We start from the raw sequence: 19,475 nt of genomic DNA, 5'->3' as shown, positions 1-19,475 counted from the left end.
CTTGTGGCACGTGCCATTTCAAGACACTTGGGGAAAGCTAATTCAGCCTTGCTGTAAATTGCTGTTAAAGCTTTAAGTCTGTAAACTGAAACTTGTGCTGGACTTCTCATCCCAGTCTGGTCATTTTCTGTTATATTAAAAAACCACAATCTCCATTTCAATCTCAAATTCTGAAGCTGTGGTTCTTCTTGGGGGCACGTAGGCAGAGGGTGGTCTCGGTCATGCGTGACAGCATTGGGTTTGCCACCAGCAAGAGGAAAGAAGGTTGAGTTGTTTCAATGCAGAGTTTTGGTAACAAAAATCAGCCCTTTTTTCATGGGAAATATTTGCTTTTGTTCTGATTATGCTAATCTTTCATAGTATTTGCTGTTTCATTTGCTTAAACAAGGCTGATAAAGATAGTATCATTCCTTAATTACACCCTGACAGCTGAAGTTTTTGTAGTATGTCCATGTCCTTAATATAACATACAATAATTTCACTGATTATAACCCATTGCTCGATCCTCTATTATCTGAAAGCTTTTGAACTCGAATGAGATTTTCAGCTCCAGCAATCTATTACAATTTTCAAAGATGATTTACCCCCATATTAAACAGGCTTGTAGTTGCTGTAAGTATAATTTATACAAGTATTTGAGGATCTGTTATACTAGTTATTACATCTATTGTTAGTATAAAATGAAAAGGCCATAGTATAAATAAGAGTCAGACCATGTAACTTAGCCTACTGAAAAACCTTATTTAATCAACTTCAATTTCCGTTAGTCATCCTATTTCCCATTGTGTCTAATTAAACTTAAAAATAACTGTCCAGCATCTATACTGTGTAACAACAAAGATAAGTTGCAGTCTTGAGTTTATTCATAATCCACTATTTATTTGTAATAATAATGTGCTATTTATCTGTAAACAATAAAATTAAATTTAATTGTTCATCGAGATATATTTTGCTATAGTGACTCCAGCTACAGTTCTTAGGACATCATTACACAAATCCAAACATTTCTAAGTAGTTACATCTAAGATATCATATATAAACTTAAAAAGAATGTGGAAAAATAATTAATTGTAAGAAATAATAGCACACGTTCAAGTTGGCAGCCTCAGTGAAAACATCTGCTTGTTTTCATTATAGTGTTGCTATGCATTGCTAGTACTCTATTTTTTCCCTTAAATTATATTTTGCTGTAGTAATTTTAGTTAATCTTTCAGTCCAAGTTTTTATGGGTGTCATTATTTCACAGAGGGAGGAAAGAAATACAACACAGTTGTGAAAATTTAGCACTACATAAAACAGCTTGTCTGCTGTGCTACCAACTACCACCAGGAGGTATCTGCCTCCAAACTTTCTTTTATATCCTTAGTGCCATCCCAAGTCTGGGATCTTCTTCAGATAAGAAGATAAGAAAGAAAAAAAAGTGGGAAAAAGAAAAGTATGACCTTCCAATACTTGCATACAAGGAAGCTGGATGAAGTGGAAGAGCGTAGTGGGGTCTCACCTGCAGGGTGGAGTGGACAGGACAGGTGACCCAAAACTGACCAACGGGGTTTTCCATCCCATCTGCATCATGCTCGGTATAAAAGCTGAGGGATCAAAGGGATCAGCCCTCTTTCTTCAATGGCCAGTGTTTGAGGAGGACTATGTGCGTTCGTCTGCCTTTGATCCCAATCTGTGCATTCCTGAATCCAGGACTTTCCCGATGCCTACTGGTGATGTAATCATCATCCAGGGAGTTTGATACGGGTTTTATATGTATTGTATCTATTTCATTGTTTTCTTATTATTATACTACTAATAATATTTCATTGAAGTAGCTTAGTTTCTTTTTCAATCTGTAAGTCTCTCTCTCATTCTTCTCTTCCTTGGGAGAGAAATTAAAGAGACCATCTGTCATTTGTTTTAGTGGTCAGCCCAGCACAAACCACTTCATGGTGACAGCAGTCAAATGGCAGGCTTTCCAGGACAATATCAGGGATAATCATCCTGTTCAAATTACAGTTTTTAATTTAAGTAGAACTTTTTTCTTACTGAGAATATTGTTATGCATTCATATTTTCATTTTATTAGTTTATGTGTACAGCTACTCAGTTGTTTTCATGTTACGGAATTTTATTTTATATTTAGCAAATGAATGGCATCCAAGCAATTTTAGATTTAATTTGATCAATATTTAATGAATTATAATTATCATTGCAACTCAAGTTTTGCACTGTCATATGTTGCTGCATAATGTTTAATCAAGGAGAGAGAGAGAGACTAAAATATAACTGGAAAACAGCTATCAAGTTTATGTTAAAGAAATGTAGCGGGATAATTAACTCAATTACAGAGGTCTAATTTAATAATTTTTCTAGTTACCACTTAAAAATTTAATTCCAAGAGCATTTCCCTAATTTATATTTTTAAATGTGTGCAATATTTATTTTAAATACACAGAGAGCAAAACTACTTTGTGTTTTCAATGTTTGAAGTCTCTGCATCACCAGCAAAAATTCCCAGGTGCTCTGTCTGGAAAAATGAGAATAACATTTCTGTACAATTCTGTAATTTAAAAAGGAGGCCTGCCTATATGGGCAGAATAGCACAGTCAATAGACTTTGCTTAGACATTAATAAGAGACAGTCATGTAAATACTGTGGGAACCAGACAAACTATTGAAGGTTAATGTATCTGAAGACAGCGCAATGGGTCATGAAAATCCATGAAAATTGTATGTTTAATATTAAACCTCTTGTTCCACAAACTGAAGACATGTTTTACGCAAAAATGCAGGTGATCGTTTGTATTTAGAAATACAAACATGATTTCACTTTTTTTTTTTTTTTTTTTTTTGTTAAGTAAAACTTACTGATTTTGAAACGTCTTCTCTGGTACTGCACTCTAGCGGGAGGTGTCCCTGCCCATGGCAGGTGGATTTGAACTAGATGATCTTTCAGGTTCCTTCCAACCCAAACCATTCTATGATTGTATGTGTTGAAATGAGTTTTGAACAGGAATCCTGGAAGAAGCCTAAACATTTCTGTTTCACTTTAAAATATGCGGTTACGGGTTTTGAAAAAGGGTTTATGTATAACTATTTGGAATAAATAATACACTTTTTCTTTCCAGGTGTTTCTGAAGATGTTTCTTAGCTCAAGACTCTCCTCATTTGACACAACATCTGAAGACATGGATTACTTACAAGCACATAGGTGCAATGCACCTCTGGCTCTGCAACGTGCTGCCGCCTTCACTGCTGTTTGCACCTTGCACGCGAGTGCTGGGCTTTTGCTGTTAGCCGAAAACAAGGTGAGGATGTTCTTTCACCCACATGCTTGTGGTTCTTGTTTTTTCTGACAGTGACTGATGACTCTATATAATAGAACATACATTAAGCCCCCTAATTTATTGTCTTTCTCTAGACAAATATTTGTTTACTTCAAGTGTAAAGCTAGACAATTTAAGGCTAAGAATAAAGTTTCAAGATTTTACCCGTGAGGGAGTTTACTATGGGAACAACTTATCTTAGGGTTGTGGTGAAATTTGTGCCACTTGAAATCTTTAGATCTGAATTGAATATGTAGCTAATATCTAAATGCATATGCGTGTTGAACGAGGAGTTACAGTTACAGGGAGGAAATTGCTGAATGAAATTGTGTGGTCTTCAAGGTGTATGAAGTGCCATTTGGGTTATAAAAATGAGTCCGCTCTGGTCTTAAAGCCAGTAAGGTGTAATCATACGGCCAACAGAGGCATGAACTAGCTGTTGACTGATTCTTGTTTTATATTGGTAAGTGATATTGGTAAGTGATATATATATTTATATTGATAATATATTGATATATTTATATTGCAGAGTACATATTAGAACAAGAAAGTGAGGTGGGGGATCTTGTTCTGAAGAAGGCATAGAGAGGAAAATTATTTTGGTAAATTGCTCTGATCTTTTTAAACGCTGTCAGTTACAGCTAAATGAAAATGAAAGTATTTTTATCTTAATAATAATTTTCCTTATTTAAAGACTTTTGATCTTTTAGTTAGCAGTTTGGAATGCAGGATGGGGGTCTGGTCATGTGTGAGGATTTACCATAGCGTAGCATCCAATTTTATTTGGAGTGATGGCTGGAGGTAACTTTTAGCCTTTTAAAAATATTTTGCTAATAACAAATGAAGAGTATAAAAATTTAAAAGCAAAAGGCAAATAACATCCAAGCCCAAAATGTTTATGTAAAGTTTTTAGTATAGAGGTATTGTACAGCCCAGCCTTGCTTAATGGTTTCAGGACTGGACTCTTAATTTGGTTATTTATGTCATAAATCATGTCTTTAAATAACGCACTTGTGTTCTTATTTTCCTGATGTCATAACATTTTTTTGAAATGGGAAAAGAACCCCTAAATTCTAATATTATTAATATATGCAAAATACAAGTTCCATATCTGATGCTATTCATCACATCGCAAATTAATCATCAGGGACAGAACCCAATATCTCATTTCAAGAAAAGACCAATAGCTCTCGGGGAAATTAAATCACCTTTCAGAATTATTTCATTCTGAAAAGCTAATAATTCAATGGAAATGAATTTTTAGAGGAAAAACCTGAGTGTGTTATATAATCTTTCTGTAGGGTTCTCCATCTCATACATTAACATTTCATACCACATTTTAAATTACAATTTGTTGAAAAATAATTTACAATGTTGTTGTGAGTGTCACAGTCCTTTAGTGTTTCTGAAGTGATAAGAATATGATTTGGAAACTCAAGGGAACGTCACTTAGATCTGATTGAGTCAGAGACAGACACAAAGAATGGAGCAGATACAGAGCAGGAAATTCTCAATTTTGCAATGACATTTTCATCTCATCTTTTCACTCTCCTATTCTACTTGAGAACAGCACGGCCAACCACGTCTACAAAATAGTGTGCAATCTGCTGTTCTGCAACCTTTCCCACTTGTGAAGATTTAACGGAGAATAGAAAATGCATCAAAAGCATATTTATTTTTAACTTTTCTGCTATAAGTAGTAGATAGCTCATGGCTATGCAGTGAGGGAGAAAAGGACTTATATCCTGTATGAAGATGGGAACAAGGGAGATGCTGTACTTAAAAGGGGAAAGGCTCATTTTGGATTCTTTTTAACACCTACACTTGCCACTTTAAAGATATGGTGGCCGTTGCGGGTCTTTTTGGTGCCTCTTTTTTTTTTTTTTAAATTATAAAGCAGGTATTCAGGTGTGCACTTCTGAAAGGAACAGGAACTGAGCTCAGCCGCACTGCTGTGTGTTGAATGTTGTTTCCCAGCAGGCTCTGCTGTTACTGATGCTTGCAGCTAAGTCTTCGGCTTGCCTCAACTTTAGTAGAGTCAGAATATGTTCTAATAGCCAAAAAGAGAGGTTGTTTTGTAGGTTTTCAGAAGGCATTTTTTTCCTTTATATGGATTCCTTTTTTCTAAATATTTTTATGCTCCTGGAGGTGCAAGAAGTGTGATCATCATCAGGGCTCACACTTAATGGGTTCCCTGTGCCCCCTGTCGTCCCATGTGCTACGCTGCTACTCCTGTGTCTGCCCTAGGAGATCCCTGATCACCCCTCAGCTACCTCTGAAGGAGATGTGAAAGATACCTGAGAAAAATAAGTCTATCATCAGTAGGCTTGGTTTTGCTCTCAGGGGATGTCTCCTGCCAATACCATGCTATTCTTCACAGTAAGAGTGATCAGACACTGGAACAGGCTGCCCAGGAAGGTGGTTGAGTCACCATCCTTGGGTGAATTTAAGAGTCGCTTAGATGTAGTGTTGGATATGGTGTAGAGAAGAACTTTGTAGAGTAGGGTAGATGGTTGGACTCGATGATCCCAAGGGTCTTTTCCAACCTAGATGATTCTATGATTCCTTCCACTGGGAAGTTCTCAGCGTTGTTAGTTGGAAAAAGGATGAAAAGTCCTGCTCTGTTAATGCCAGGATGTCTACTTCAAGATTAAATTTGCACAGTAAACGATGTACTGAATACTTAGGAATCTTTTCAGAATAGTCCTAGCCAAGACATAATTTGATCTGTATGTTTCATTGAAGTGACATATTAATTATTGATTATGCTTAATGAATATGCTAATATGCAGAATTCAGGAGGTTTCTGCTGCCCTGTTGGGCTCTCTAGGCTCTCATACAATTTTTAAGGGTGTCTGTAGGAGACAGTGTCTGGGCTTACGCCAAGGCACCATAATGAAGACCACATACAGAGTTCAAGGGCTGGTGCTTGTCCTTCAGGAATAACATCAGAAACTTGTTTTGTCTGACAGTTGTTCTTGGAATTTTAAATTAGATTATTCACTTTTTCACTGTGTAAATGGGGTAAGTTATTAGTGTTTTTCCATTCATCTGGGGACATAAAATAAGGTTTGACCTCATTTTCCATCTCGTATCGGGGCGGGGGGGGCAGAAATAAGTGAAAAGAAGTTCAGGCCAACCATCTAGTCAATAATATATTAGAACTTAAGCACTCCTTCTGTATGCATTTGCAATGAGATTACAAAAGCCATTAAGCTTTTCTTTCTTCTTGCTGTTTTTAATACTCAGGTGAAATAACCAATATGCACAGTGGAAACAACAAGTTTCTGCTGATGAAGCCTTGACTGTAGTTTTGAATGCGGCCTCGAGCAAAGGCTGTTTAAATTGCTTCACTCTAAAGAGCCCTGGGGTGCTCTGTAGCATCTATGGAGACCTCAGCAGATGCATTCATAAACCTTTATGGTTGAAACCATTTATACAATAACACATATTAAAGCAGTAACAATTAATTTAATAACATAGGTGAAAATGGGAATAGTCTAGTGTTCCAGGCTTGGAAAAATGTGCTATTGAAAGACTTGACAAATGTGAGAAAGAAGTATATCTTGAGATCATGTTACCATGGGCACTCCACGAACTGATAAAATATCAACCTTGAAACTATTAGACTGCAAAGAACAAAAGCCCCTCTTTTATTTTTTGAATACTGAATTATTTCATTTCAGCAATTGTTATTTTTCTGTTGTTTTTCAAGTGCTAGCAAGCTCTCTCCAGTAAATCATAAATTAAGTGATGCTAGAGCTGCAAGCCAAGGCCCATGAGAAATCAAATAGTACATAAAGAGGAGTGCCACTAGAGACTTGACCCCTAACTGTGTATAAGAACAGTCTGTGTATTAATGAGTGACTGGAGAAGTATTATAAAAAGGCAATGATACTGAGTCACTTTAACAATCAGTTTTTATTACTTATAATTCTATTTCAAAATTCTTTAGAGAGTTTGGGAAAGTCCTTTCTTTGGTGGGAATTAATTCAAGGAAGTGTAAAATTCACCTGTGAGGATGGGACCATCACTTTTCGGAGTGAATTAAGAGTGTGAATTCAGGGCTAGTGAAATCCTAATATGTTGATGTATGAAACTTCCATCAGTAATATGAGCTGGACGCTGTAGCCTTGAAACCACAGACTGTTTTTTGCACCCTTCCTCCTGGTGCATTTGGAGACAGCCTGCTGGCTGCAGGACGACTTACTGATGTGCAGCAGGTTCACCCATCATGGAGGTCCAGAATTCAAGTACTCTTCAGTTACATCCTCTTCCTATGTCTGTCTCATTTCATTCTTCTCTGAGGACAAGGAAGGATTCATAGACAGGTTTGCACTGTCTGGGATGTCTGATCCATGTTAGAAGCTTGGACTCAACTGATTGATCCTTACAGGAAGGTCTTGTGTAGAGTGAGCTTAAAGAATAGGTCACAGAATTTTAATGCATCTTTATGTAATAGGTTTGTATGCTACAAGTTTTAATTTTAGTGCAAACCAAAGTACTAGTACGTAGCATAAACATGAAAAGAGATTTTCCCTCAAATCATGGAAATGCAACTGACAACTTCAATTAGCGATGTCTGTAGTTTGTAAAAAGAGAAGTTACGTTATTGTAAAAGAATAGGCTTCAGATATTCTGAAGGTCACAATTTTTTTCCAAAGCATAGGACCAGATAAGATTCCTCTCTCAGCCAGGGGAAAACATTTCTAATTGAACCATCAGTTGTGCAGAAAGAGTGATGTGATGAATTAGTTTAAACTGGCCTAAGGTTTCCTAAAACAGTAGAATAAATTGCTGTGCAACAGCAGGTTTTCCTCTTATCTTCAGATCTAGCATAAAATCTGAATCTTTTATGCTCTGTAGTCATGGTCTCAGGGCACATGAAGGCACTGCTTCTAATCCTCTCTTTGGCTGCAACCAGCACATATTCCTGTCAATACCATACTATACCATGGTATGGTATCCCACACTGGTGTATCATGTAAGATATGCCTTAGATGGTATTCCATAGTGCAGTATGGATATCTTTGAAGGGAAATTACTTTTTCTTGGGGTTTTGTGCAAAGACAATCTACGTGAATGGTTTTGCAGAGGATGCAGAACATCTTGCTTCTTTGTTGACTGGATATATTCTTCTGAAAGAGCATGCAGATTTGTTCTTAGTATTTTCATTGAAAAAGTAAGGATTGTTCCTTCTTCTGGAACTGGATGCCTCAAAAAAGGCTGTCCTGAAAGTTTGGGGTAAACAGCTACTATCTACGCTGTTGAGGTTTAGCCTCAGCTGGCAACAAAGAACACCGGCCGCTGGATCCTCCTTCCCCTACCCCTGCCCCCCCCCCAGCTGTGGGGTGGGGGAGAATCAGAACAAAAAGGCAAAATTTGTGGGTTGAGATAAAGGCAATTTAACAGAACAGCAAAGGGAAGAGGAAAACGATAGCAATAACACTGGCAGAGGAATGTGCGAAACACAATTACTGTACCACTGCTCACCGAACCGATGAAGTAGCGCTCTCTGCCCTCAGTCTGAGTAGAGGCAGCGCAAAAGAAGCTACATTGAACTTGGTTGTAGTGAAAGGCTTCTTCTGCCTTAAAGGTAAACAAGAGTAAACTCTGTTTCTGTGGTTGCCCTTGGGGGTCAAATCAATAAGTATTCGGTTTTCCTTGCTTGAAGCTTGTATTTTCTGTAAGTGTGATTTTTGCTTTCAAAAAACCTTAATTCTTCTTCCTTTGGAAAACAAATTTCATCACCAACCCATAAATAATCACAGGAAAACATAATAGCAGCCTAATTTACATCTAACCTTTCTTTTTAATGATAAATGGATACTATTTATGTAAACTGTTTCTACATTCCAGTGTGAAATGAAATTTAAATTGCAAATTTTGCAGTGGTGTATTTTAACTGGTGACCCTTTCCCCAATCACAAATTAAAAAAACCCAATTACATTTGCAATAAAGATGCTAATGCACTTCTTGTTTCTAGGGCACGTAAAGTTCTTCCTGCCAGTAACTTTATTTTCCCTGTTGATGAGCCAATAAAAATGTATTTTCCAAAGTGCTCCAAGATATGTGTATGTGCACATTTAGGAAAGCAGCTAAAGAATAATTCTTAGCACATCCACTTTGCAGCAGCATTCATGGTCAAGTAAACCTAGTGCATGTTGAAGGCTACGTCGGCTACCATTCTTCACAGTCAAAAGCAGCCCTTTGAAAGAAAGTAGTTTTTCAACACATCTGAGGCGATGAACCTTCACACTAGCCAAAGGGTTCTTCAGTATTCGTGATTACTCAGTTCTTCAAGGCTGGTGCCAAAGATGCTCCTCTCTGCCTGCCTGCAGAGGTCTAAGTGCTGCACTTCACCTGGATTGCCCTTCATCCAGGACTACCAGGAGTGGCTCCCAGCTGAAATGTGACGCAGGTCCCTGGAGACTGGCTTTCTCTAACAAACACCTCATTTGAAGTTATTTGCATTCCAGAGAGCTTTTGATTTAGGGTCTTGGAGGCAATTTGGTTCCAGCCAAAGCGTACCTATTAAAAAGTAATCTCTTTCTTTTGCTCCTAATTGTGCTCAGAACACTCTTTGGGCATGAAAATGAGAAGGCATTTTTGCAACTTATTGCTTTATTTGAACTCCTATGGAGGGCACGGAAGGAGTGGAGAGGAGGGAGCTGCAGTGTTTTCCCTGTGTCTCATCATATTCAGGACCACATTTCAGCTGTGACTTTCAAAGGCCAACACAGATCTACAAGACCCCTCTTGAAAAGGCTGGTGGCCACCATGAGCTGTTACGAACCCAACTGAGTTGGAATTAAAGCTGAGACACTGCAAAGTCCTATGAACTTGTCACATCAGTTTGGGGATCTTGAAGGGAATGAGAACAAACAAGGACTTTCCAGGTGTGTGTGTGTGGGGAAATTACACCAGAACAGGGTGCACTTTGCTGCTTTAGGGTTGCTGGTCTTCTGAAGGAAATACGGACAGCACTATTCAGCTGGATGTATTTTCATCTCCAAGACAGCAAACTAGGCAGAACCACATAAAAACTACTTGAACTACTTGAGAAGTTTGGGTTTTGTTTTTTTTTTGAGAATGCTTTTTTTTTTTTGGGCGGGGCGGGGAGGAAGCTTTTTTTCTGTTTTTGGAGCAATGCGCTGTCAGAAAAGCGTAGGACCAAATGCTGTCTTCGGTTGTGTCTATACATCTGCAGGGGAAGTAGAAAGGTGACAAGGATAAAAAATCAGACCAGTGTACAGAAAGGCGGAGTTTCGGTACTGCATAATGCTGCTTGCTGACAATGGCAGGAGACAGAGCAAAGCACGGCTCGTGCACCGTTTGCTGGTCTGGGTGACCAGTGGTAAGAAAATACCTTTTTACTTGTAGACTGAGCAAACTTGTTCTGTGAAACATTAACTGCAGAATGCCTGGGTGTCATTTTAAGAGGTGCTTTGCAGAAGAAAAGAGCACCTTAATAGTAGGTATACAAACTTTCTCAGTAATACTTTTGAAAACTGCACCAGAGATGAACCCAAGGAATTTCAGGCTCTAACTTTTGCCTTGGCTTCTAGGAGTGCCCAGTTGTTCTGACTGTGACAGATCTCTTGGGAGAGTGAGCATCATTGTGTGGTGGGAATCCACATGATGTGGAGCTGTGGCTGGGCTGACCGGGCCAATAATTTAAACAGTGCAATCACCTCGCTTTAACTCGGGTGAAACTGACTGGTCAGTGTCACAAATGGCTTATAAGGTGCCTTGGATTCTGCAGATGACTCTTTGGAGTGCTGTTCCTGGCACAGGATCTGCTGGGTGCTCAGGCCAGCAGTGAGCAGCAACCTGAGGGAACCCCAGGGATGAACTCGATGCTGCTTGTGCACGATGCAGTCACCACTGCACAGTGACTGAGCAACTCTTGTGTTCCAAAAACCCCAAATCTGGGCTTGGGGATGTAGGTCCTAAATCCGGTGTGGTGATCTTGGTGTAGCATGTTAGTGTTTGTGTTTGCAGTCCAAGGAAGCCCAGTGTTTGTCGTTTTTTCTGGATCATTGGCAGGCACACTATATGCACTTACTGTTCTTGTAGCTTTGCTTAGCTCTTGTCATTAAATTCAAAAAGCCTGAAATCTCGATGCTTGCTGTAATCACTTCTATCTGTGACGCGATATAATTGTTTATCCTGACAATTTGTTAGCATATAATGCTGTCCTTATATTGCCACCAGCCTTGAGCTCTGTCATTGTGTGTTTTTAGAGTTCCCTGCTATTGTTCTGGCCAGTGAAAGCCCACCTGACCTTGGGTCTTTGCTTCACGTCTCTATGTGAAGACTAACTTAGTCTGATTTCTCGTTGCTCACAATACTATCTTATTACTTATTTTCTCATTTAATTTTTATCTGAAAGTATTGTGTAGTTATAGTTAAGAGGTTGTATCCCTTCAGTAATTCGTTTTTACTGCTTATTGTACAGGTGACCAAAGCGCTCGGCCAAAGTGATAAGAACTCATACAAAAAGTGATGTTCTTGCTGCCCTTCAGAGCAGGCTCCTGTGTAACAATAGGTTCAGACCTTTCCTGACAAAGAGGCACCAAATTGATTTAATGGACCATTACAGCCACAGACAAGGTTTCAGATTAGAATAAAACCACTTTTTTCACCCCCAGTTATTTCACTGCAGAGGTTAGTGGCTTTTGAACATGAACTTATTTCCAATGATATTAGAAGTAACACAACTGAGCTTGTAAATGAGCATGGTTAAATGGAGTCTGTAATACATAAAAACGAAAGTTTTACTATTTCACTTTTTCTTTAATGAGGGTGTTCAGGCAAGGTATTAGTTATATTGCTTAAACAGTTTTAGTCTAATATAGCACTGAAGATGCTGAACTTGTTAGCTTGTTGATTGCATGGTTGTGTCAGTGCTAATCATGACTGACAAATAATTTAAGCAATGCTTCTAACTCTATTAAAGCATATATTCCAACAACCATAAAATCCTCATCTGAAAGGCAAATTCTGTGTGATGTAGCCCACTGAGAGTCTTTCCAAGCTGCGCACGCACAAAAATGTTTGTTGTGCTGCTAGATGTGAATATTGACTTTTAATTTACCCTTTAAAATTAAAATCAGGAGAAGAGAAAACCTTTTCTAAAGAGTTTTAGCTCCTTCTAATTTAACCAATTATCAGTATACACTTAAGAAAACACAATGTAACATCCCTCTTCCATGACTTGTAATTTGCCTGAGTGGGGAAGGGAAGGCTCTGGTGGCAGGTTTATTTTTGCTTTTTAATAAAACTATTGATTTTGTACAATCTGCTCTGTTGCAAGAGAAGAGACTGAAACCGTTGCCTGTTTCCACCACTTCTAAGGAAATGTTTTGAAGGCATCATACTCTCCCTCTCTACAACCCTATAAATCTTGCACAGCTTTGAATGCAAGAGGGGAGCAGCGCGCTGCCTCCTCCTCCCGTGCAGCTCAGCAGTCAGCCTCTGCTTTAGGGAGGGAGTGGAGGCCATCCATGCTCACACGCAGAGGCAGGCACTCTGTGTAAATTACCCATATCGCTATTTTATTGCACTTAGAGACAAAACGTGGGGGGGAAAGAGAAGGTCCCGATACTTAGGGAAGCGCTTAGCCCTGTCTGAGATCTGGATTTGCTCTAGACACGTCAGATAGGATGAGTTACCTGAGGTGGGTGGTCTACCTGGTCCCTGGGCTAAGGTGGGAGGACCGTGCCTACCTGCTTGGATGCCGCTTTGAGGGTCGTGGAGGTATAACTGCAGGTGTTTGGGGAAGATTTCTGCCATCAAAGGTATGTTGAAGGACAGGACTGTTCCAGGATGTTCCCTTGGGGAAAGTCGGAGAATACATCAGGATCCCAGGTTTCTTGCAGTCTGGGCACCTCTGACTCTTCTGCTTTTTTGCTGCTTTCATCTGCAGCCTGAGCATGTCCTGCTCCTCAGCGCAGTGCTCACCAGGTGTTGTAAAGCATCCTGTCTCATCCAGATAAGACATTTCCTAGTGAGGGAAAGATTTTCTTGTGCCGTCCTCGGGGTATAGACTTTAAAACCGTTTGCAACCTACCGAATTGTGATTATTTTTCTCTATCCTTGTAGAGCACTTTTGTCAAAAAAACTGCTGCCGCCTTCTTTTTTGTTACTACATGTGATTTTTCATTAAAGTATGTATCTTTTTAAAGCACAATTTAAAGGTCTCATGCTACGAAACTGCACGCCACACCTTCTGTTTAAGTACATACCATCACCAGAGGGAAAATTACAGAAAGAGATGATGGAGACCTGAAATTCTGAAATTTATCTAAATTTTGCTATATGTCTTTGAGTAAGTGGCATGTCCAAGATTGCGATTGGAGAGGTCCTTGAAGCAGTTCATATTTACACATGGGTTCGTTAGCACACACATTTCTGATGAAAGTATACAGCCAGGTGGAAACAGGATCCTCAACACGACAAAGAATTCCCTTGGGAATTATGCTGACGATACTGGGGAAGTGTAAAATTAAAAGGTGTTGGATCGTTCAGGTCCACAAGCTTCATAGCAGTTCAGAACTACAGTCACCACAATTGCCAGGGTCATCTTCTAAGATGTGCTGCTGAACACAGATGTTGAATCTGACATCTGACTTTTTTTGTGGAAAACCCTAGATCACACATCCCTCAGACGTATTGAACTCAGAAGCTGAACTGATATGATTTGGTTTTGTTTGTTTGCATGATTTTTTTTCTATTTTTTTTCTGCCAAAAGTAAAATTACGCTAAAGCAGAAGCTTGTCTTGTAGGCATTGTATTTCAAAAATTTCCAAAAGTAACTGAAAGAGAAATTAAAAGATTAACATGAAAAGCATTAGAACAACAATAATACAATACATCGCATTTAAAAAGCCAAACACAATGACAGCGGCATCATTTCATGCCTCTTAAGAATACCTGCAGTGGTGAAACAGGCTGGACAGGAATGTATCAAAAGGACAGTTTTGAATACATTTTGTTCCTATTACTTAAACCATCAGCTTAATAACTCTGAGGAGGGATGTCGGTTGTTGAAAACCTTGATGAGTGGTGGAGCTTGCTGTTCCCTTGTCATTTCTAGGCCTGTCTAATTTCTGCTCAGCCTACCTTATCAGCACGTCAGATGGAAATCAAATCTCTTGCAGAAGCTGTATTATTACTGTTTTGTTTTTAAGCAGACATAAAACCTGACAGTTTTCTGACTTTTTTTTGGCAATTGGGGGCAAAAGTTTTAGACTGCAATATTTTTCTGTACAAAAGCTTAACAGACTTGATGTGATTTTCCATCCCTCGTTTTTAAAGAGGTACATAGGAGCCAAACTCCCACAAAGAAAATCAGAATGTGCCAGGTTTTGTTGGTTGTTTTTTTTTTTTTTTTAATGTCCATTTCTACAAAGTGGCTTCAGTCTGAACGTTCTTCTTGTTCTATAGCTTCAGTGTATGCCATATGGATCAAGTAACTACTACAAATGGACAGCTTCATAGGAGCTCTTATTTTTATTTGCTAGAAAGGTACCAGTTTATGCTCTTTTTGTTCATAGTAGAATAAAACTGAAGTGAAGCATTGCTTTGGCCAAAGAAAATTTGATATATTCAGACTTTGAATAGCCTATTTTCCCTCTTTTTCTGTCTTTAATTTTGCTTTTGTTTCATTCTTACTCTGCAGTAAAGTAACATCCTCAGCTCTTCATGGGTAAAAGACGATCCAAGTGTTTGGGTCATGTTAACTTTACTGATCAACTCAGATAATGAAGACTACAGGCTTTGACAGCGAGAGTCAGTGAGCCTTCTAGGGGACATTTCTATGCTATCCTCTGTATACCATAATTTTCCCTTTTTCTTCTTTCTGTCCATTGGTGCATTTTCACTAGTTTTTGTGAAATAAGTCACAGTTCACAGTGATGTGTAATTACTTGATGAATGTTGCTTCGTAAAAGGATTCAGGGTTATAAATATCCTTGCAACTACACTTATTTTGGCAGTTTTTAAAAAATAACACAGTCTTTTCCTACTAACGGGTCTAATCATGTAGGAATCTCTTTTGCATTTGTCTATTGTAAATTGTAAATGGACAAATACTGTATAGCTGTATGCATATGATTAGGAGGTAGGACTTTAGAAGCCTTCTAGCAAGCATTTAGTTAGCTGCACAAAGAGGTTTCAAAATAAACTTGCTTTTGTGGATGAACCTAAGACAAGAAGCACTCAGCATGCAGACAAAATTCAGCATTGCTGGAGCAATGAAAAAAGCCCTTGGAGAGGGATGCTGAGAGCTGAGGAGAAGAGGCAGGAAGGTTTAGGGGGAAACTGGGGCTGGAAAGAAACAGGAGAATTCAGTGAGGATTCAGATGAATGAAAAAGGATTGCTGGAACTGTTGGGACTGCAAGGTGGAAGGAAGGGATTTCATTTCTCTGCTTTCTACCCATGCAGCCTTCTGGTTCTACATCCAGTTGAGTCCCAGGGATTGCTACCTTGTGCATCCCAGAATGCTGAGAAGGGACTCAGAATAGATGGGGAAAAAAAGGCAGGGGGGCAGGGGGAGGCGGGCGATGGAGGGACGGGGAGGAAATCTGTGGAGGGAGAGTGAGGAAAACAGGGTAAGATTGGTGGGAAGCTCTGGAAAGAGTTTTCCTCTTCTGTAAGCTGGTGGAGCAGGACATGGTGGCATCTTCTGGGGAGTCTGTCCTGCTGTAGCTTTGCTTACTGGTCCCAGCAGGAACTGGGTTGGGTGGACAGCTATGGGACAAAAGGGCTAGGGCTGCCATTCCGCATTTCATCAGCTAAAGGAACTGAACTTGAGAATTACATGTTATGTGCTCAAAATAGGTTGGTTGGGACAAGAAGCAAATTCGTTGCATGAAGTAATTTTGCTGACTTTACCAGGAATGTATTTAGCCAGTTCGGCTTTAGCACATAAAACATCTGTGAACTGTGATTTATTTTCTGAATTTAATTCATATGCTCTTTTAGCAATTTTAAATTTTTTCCTTTTGAAATGCAGCAAATATGCATCAAAAAAATCTCAGTCTAAGACTGTGAGATAATCTGCCTATGTGCTGGTTAATCCTTATATGTAAATGATAAATAATGATGGTTATTGGAAATTCAAAACTTGTACAAATCGTCATTAGACTCATCACTTGTATTTTGTTGCTGGATTATGAGTCCAGGAGAAATGTTCTCATAGCTGGTACACTGAAAACTCCCATAATGAAGTCCCATGATACAGCAAAGATTGTTGCCAATAACATAAATAAACGTGTTGTACCATCCTGTGAACATGAAATGGAATATAAAACGTAACAACTGAAAGGTTGGGAATGTTTGTTCTCTGGTAGTTGGTTTATATTTTATAACTATGGGAACTAAATCAATATCATGATTCTTTATGCACAAACATTTTCAATCTTGTTTTGGAATTCTTATAAAATATTCAATAAACCAGAGAAAAGATAGTAACTTGAAAGGTTCAGGAAATTTTCTTTGCTCTGGATGGAACATTACTTTAGAGGATCGAAAAATATCCCACAGCTTCTTTCCACAGACGGTGTTGCATACAACTGTGTGTTTCAGAAAAGAAGAATAAAATCCAATAGCTTTAGATAAGCATGTTAATCATGTTAGTGAACAAATATATGTAAACACAGTGACCTTTCATCAAATGAGGCAAAGGGGTTTGTGGGGTGCTCTCCGAGCAGTAAGGGGTCGTAAACTCAACCTGACAAATTTTGTTTGTGCAGTCAGTTGTCTTCCTTAGAGCTGCTTAGGGTTTGCAGTTTGCATGATAGTAGAGCTTAAAGGCTCTGGTGTGCGTGTCTCCTTCAGGGTGAGGCATTACACAGCTGTGTTTCACTGCAACATAGGTCTTAAAAGGCTTTCACACTGTGCCCTGATTTTGCATCCCTAAGTGCCCTCCCATCTCAGGCCTTGTATTGTGATTTCAAAAAAAAACAAACCCCAACCCCCAAACTTTGAATTAGGACACATTCTTTTCAAACTTACACATAAATTGGCTTTAAATATGTGCTTAAAGTAAAGCATTTTAAAATTAATTTTTATTGCTGTAAAGAAGAACGGAAAGCGAGTTTTACTGTGAGTGGGAATCTAATTTGTCGTTAACTGTCCTGTGCACTTAAGGCTATAATTTGTGGCCTACATGAAAAATGGAATTGTTTCATGTAGTAGAGCTCAATTTTTTACTTCAAAGAACACATAATTTTGTAGCTGCTTTTCTGAATAATAGAATTTCACTTTATTCAATTAATTACATTTTATATTTAATCTTACCATTTAGTTAGTAAACTAAGTTATTTTATTTATTACTCTGTTAAGCGGAATAATTCTATTTCTATTATTTCTATTTCTCCTCCTGTTCCTATTTCCATGCTATTCATTCCAGCTCTTTCGGTTGGAAGGGGATTTCTGAGGTCATTTGCTCCTTCCCTCCCTCAGAGCACAGCTAATTTTGAAATCACTGTAGCTTGCTCAGAGCCTTGTCCATTTGCCATTTGAATCTTTCCAAGGATGGAGATTCCACAACCTGTTTATAAAAGCATGAGATACTCACCCATGTCCTGCATTTGTAACTTTTGGTCCAACTCTTCTGAAGAACTCAGTATAGCACTAAGGAGTTCACAAGAACAGCTGCCTTATACCGAGGAGGATTTATTTTTGATGGATAATACAGTAAAGGTAAGATAAACAACTAAGTTCGTATTGCAAAATGAATCACTTCATCGAGGAATCAAGTGACTTGTCACATGGAAACTATTTGGTTTTTTTGGAAGAGTCTATAAAGGACTTTGTGGAGGAATTTATTAAATCCTGCATTCTCTAGAGTAGTCTGAATCTTTCTCTCCTTTTTCCAATCAGAAATACTTCCTTTGGAACTGATTAATTGTTCTTTTATTATTTCTAAAAAAAATGTTGACATATTCATCCAGAGTGACATTCTTATTTTGTCTTTTGTATGAAAGCACTTAGCATTGTGCACATGAAGCATTAAAAACACTATGAACGAGGCCTGCCCCATGTCTTTAAAATGTTATTTCTTATTTTTTATTTAAAAGCTCTTCTTCTACTTTGTCTTCTCTTTTTTTGCAGCCTGATCAATGTTTTCATATCTTTCATATCACGTCAATATCATAAATTCAACTGTTAGTGCTTGAACCATTTCTCTGTAAGGAAAGCAGAGAGACTGACATAATCTCATGGGCTCCAATAATGGAGGAATTATGAAATACGTATTCATGCAAAATATAAGCAACAAAATTTAAAGACCATGACTGTAACTCTGTGTGTACAGGTCTGACAGTTTCCAGTACAAGGAAAACTTCTGGATTTTAGAATAAACTATTTTTTTTTTAACATTTGCATAAAATTATTTGGCCTTTAATTTCCTTGCCTTTACAATTTCAGGAAAATATTGCAGAAAGGTAAGATGGGTAAAGATACACCAAAGGATGGTTGTGGCATTTTTAGCTAAAGACTGGTGCCCACGAAGAGGTTTCAGATCTGTTTGGTGAGTAAAATTCACAAAATGTGTCTAGACTTGATCTAAATGAGCCTTTGGGTAGTCAGGTGAACTGTGAATTTTCTGATCTCCATCCAGCCGCTCCTGTCTTTGGATGTGTTTCATGCAGAATACATTTTACTTTATAAAACCTCTAGCTTTGATTAATTTATGCCAGTATTGATACAGGAATGAAGCTGCATACCCTACAAGAGCTATTGCAACAAAATGCATGTAAAGTAGTGGTCAGTTCTCTCTGCACTGGCTTTCACAGGCAGTCTCTGAAGGGCTGCTATTTTGATATTCAATTTTTTTACAGGATTAGCTCTGGTTGCTGGAATGATTTCAACTCGCTGTGGCTATGGCAATTGCATTCTTTGGAATTAGATTACAGAATTTTCTACTGTGAAAGACACAAAGGCTGTAGACTGCATTGTTTTTGAACTAAATATAATGCTGTACTAAGTACAGGTTTTCTCCGATGCAGATACAAAGGTTCCAGAAAAATCAAACAACCCAAACTCCTCCCTGCGTCTCCCATCCAGATTTCATTATGACTGCTTTGTGTGACTTCTGGTTTTGAACAACCAAGAAGCTACTGCCTTAAAAACAGTGTGGATTTCACGTATCAG

Source organism: Numenius arquata, chromosome 8, assembly GCF_964106895.1.
Source record: "Numenius arquata chromosome 8, bNumArq3.hap1.1, whole genome shotgun sequence".
Taxonomy (NCBI): Eukaryota; Metazoa; Chordata; class Aves; order Charadriiformes; family Scolopacidae; genus Numenius; species Numenius arquata.
The sequence above is the reverse complement of the archived record's forward strand: the minus strand, read 5'-3'. Positions refer to the sequence as shown.